The sequence below is a fragment of the Mustela nigripes genome, unplaced genomic scaffold (genome assembly GCF_022355385.1).
Source record: "Mustela nigripes isolate SB6536 unplaced genomic scaffold, MUSNIG.SB6536 HiC_scaffold_148, whole genome shotgun sequence".
Lineage (NCBI taxonomy): Eukaryota > Metazoa > Chordata > Mammalia > Carnivora > Mustelidae > Mustela > Mustela nigripes.
The window spans coordinates 9,714,764-9,718,217 of NW_026739562.1; the positions used below are offsets into that span (position 1 = coordinate 9,714,764).

General features: G+C 39.4%; 1 pseudogene; it reads right to left on the reverse strand.

Moving 5' to 3' along the window:
* Window positions 1-2,044: 2,044 nt before the first annotated feature.
* Window positions 2,045-3,041, reverse strand: LOC132008476 (olfactory receptor 4S2-like; annotated as a pseudogene).
* Window positions 3,042-3,454: the final 413 nt, after the last annotated feature.

Below are 3,454 nucleotides of genomic sequence, written 5' to 3' on the forward strand. Positions count from 1 at the left end.
GCTATATTCTCTCTTTTTTATTCTTTTTTCTTTTTACTCCTGTTTGAATGAATCCCACTGCCCTATCTTTGAGTTCACTGATTCTTTGTTTTACTTGATGTGGTCTCGTATTAACCTCTATTGAATTTTTTAGTTCAGTTTCTGCATTCTTTAGCTCTGTGAGTTCTCTTTGGTACTTTCTTATATTTTTGTTGAAAATATCACTTTGTTCATGCATTGTTCTCCTAACCTTGGTGATCATATTTATGAACATTATTCTAAACTCTTTTACTTATTTATTTATTTATTTATTTATTTTTTATATTCTGAATTCTTTATCAGATAAATCACTTAAATCCATTCATTATGACCAGTTTCGGGAGTTTTATCTTGCTTTTTTGATCGGAACACATTCCTCTATTTCTCTGTTTTTCTTGACTCTCTGTTGGTTTTTGTGCATTAGATAAAACCGTCACCTCTCCTAGACTTTTTAAAAGATTATTTATTTATTTATTTACTTAAATGTTTACTTATATTATTATGTTCAATTAGCTCACATGTAGTATATTGTTAGTTTTTGATGTAGTCACCTCTCCTAGTCTTTTTTTTTTTTTAAAGATTTTATTTATTTGACAGAGAGAGATCACAAGTAGGCACAGAGAGAGAGAGAGAAAGAGAGAGAGAGAGAGGAGGAAGCAGGCTCCATGCCGAGCAGAGAGCCTGATAGGGGACTCAATCCCAGAACTCTGAGATTATGACCTGAGCCGAAGGCAGAGGCTCAACCCACTGAGCCACCCAGGCGCCCCACCTCTCCTAGTCTTGATGAAGTGGTGTTTTGTAGAGAATGAACCTAATCATTCAGTCTGGCCTGTGCTTTTGGTCGTTTCGCAAACCTGTGTGCAGGATGCTTTCTTTGTGTTTAGTAGCCTTCAGTAGACGAGTGTGTGCCAAGATTTATAAGTGTCCCAAAAGGGAAGATCTCATCAGCTCCAGGAAACAGATTGAAAACTATATCCTCAGGCAGCAACTTTAGAGGAAGGAAATAAGCCTCTTTCAGGGAAAGGCTGGGAAGTGGGCATTTCTTGGGGCTAGCTGGTTAAGAAGAGTTTCATTGTTTGATGTAGTCCAATGGGACCAGTGAATTCAAGCTCCACTGCCCACCAGAGTCAGGTGGTGGAAGGGGGCATATTCTGGGGAGCAGCCTAAAAACCTGGGTACCAGATATGTGTATAAGCTCCTGCCAGGGAGACACTGATGACTTGGAATGGGCCAGTGGGTGAAGGTGGAGATGGTGTCCAGTGACCTTCTTGGTTTCTGGGGAAGATTGCAGTCAGGCCCTACTGTGCTAAATTAGAAGCCTGATGCTTAAGCATCAGCTTTTAAAGTATACAGATAAGCCTCTTTCAGGAAAGACTTGGAGATAGACATTTCTGTCTGCTTCCTCTGGCTGAGGCTTGGGGAAATAGCCTCAATGTGTTCTCATGAGCCCATTAACTGTTTCTTTGCTATAATTTTGGGGTCTCATGGATGCAAGCCTTGTTGGCTTTCAGAGATCCTTACCATTGACAAAATGTGTTTACTTTCAATTTCACCTCATGTAATTCTCTATATAACCCTGGGAAGTGGTAGGAAATGTAGTTATCTGCATTTTAAAATAAGATTTAAAACAGACCAAAGGATAGCAAGATCAATGTCAACATTTGTTTTTGGTATCATTCCTTTATGTTTTAATATCATTCCAATATTTTGATATTATTTATTTATATTACCTTATTAGAATACATATGCCTGACATTCCACATCAGTTAGAGTTATTACTCAGAGGCAACAGTACTTACTATACATTATGTAATGGACTGTGTTTAGGTGTCAGAGTTCTCTGCAGAAACATTTAATCCACTCAGGGTGATGAGTATATCTCTTTGCCTAACGTCAGACTACTAGTAACTAGTAGAATAGGCCCTTCAAGCTAGGTCTTTAGACTTCAAATGCAGAACTATGCTATATTGTATTGTTTCTCATGGGATAAGGTTTAAGGGATGATGGTTGACTTGTTCCCAGCAACTCATGTGGAAACTGGTACAACTGAGGCTATAGCAATCCCATTGAGTTTCATACCAGAGTCTCTCTTATTTCTAACCAACAAGTTTTCCATCCACAGTCTCTTCATGGCATTTTTCATTTCCATGTTTCTCAGGGTGTAGATCAGGGGGTTTAACATGGGTGTAATGATGGTATAGAACACAGCCACCATCTTGTCCTCAGTAAAAGTGGTGGAAGGCCTTAGGTAGATGAAGAGGCAGGGGTCAAAAACAAGATCACCATAATGTGGGAAGCACATGTGGACAGGGCCTTGTGCCTCCGTCTGATGAATGAGTCTTAAAGGAAAGCAAGATGACAATGTAAGAGCCTACAAGAATGACAAAGTAGCTCAGGGACATCATGCCACTGTTGACTATCACAATGAGCCCTACCACATATGTGTCTGTGCAAGCTAGCTTCAGTAAAGGGTGGACATCACAGAAATAGTGGTCAATCAGGTTGGGGCCACAGAAAGGCAATTGTACAGTGAGGATGGTCTGGATAAAGGAATGCACAAGCCCTCCTAACCAGCAGGTTACCACCAGTATGGAGCAGACCTTTCGATCCATGATGGTCATATAGCATAGAGGCTTACAGATAGCCACATACCTGTCATAGGCCATCAGTGTGAGAATGAAGATCTCTGTGCAGCCAAAGACACGGCAGAAAAAAAGCTGCACCATACAACCGACAAAAGAGATGCTCTTGACTTTGGCTTGGGAATCAACAATCAGCTTGGGGGCTGTAACAGAGGAATAGCCTTTGTCCACAAAGGATAGGAAGCTAAGGAAGAAGTACATTGGAGAGTTGAGAGTTGGACTCCTTTGAGTGGTCATTATAATGAGAAAATTTCCAGTCATGAGGATCATATAAAAGAATAATAACAAAAAGAAGCATAGTTGTTGTACTTTCTCATTTTGGGAAAGACCTATGAAGATAAATTCAGTAACATTATTTTCCATGGAACCTGGGAATTTCACGAGAGAAATACAGTTTGACTTTACCTATAGGGGGGAAAAAAAAAAACCAAGAAGGATAATTAGATTTGGGCACATAGTATCACAACATTATTATTTAAAAAAAATTATTCTCAAAATTTCTTTCTCACTTTAAGGTACTAGTTTGGGTAAAGTCTCTCTCTCTCTCTCTCTCTTTTTTTTTAAATTAACATATAATGTATTATTTGTTTCAGGGGTACAGGTTTGTGATTCATCAGTCTTACACAATTCACAACGCTCACCATAGCACACAACTTCCCCAATGGTCTGTTTCTTAAAATTACCAGGGATAGAGGTGCTGGCAGGAGAAGAGAGAGAGAGAGAGAGAGAGAGAGAGAGACACACACACATACAGAGAGACAGAAAGACAGAGAGAAAGAAAGGGGGGAAAAAAA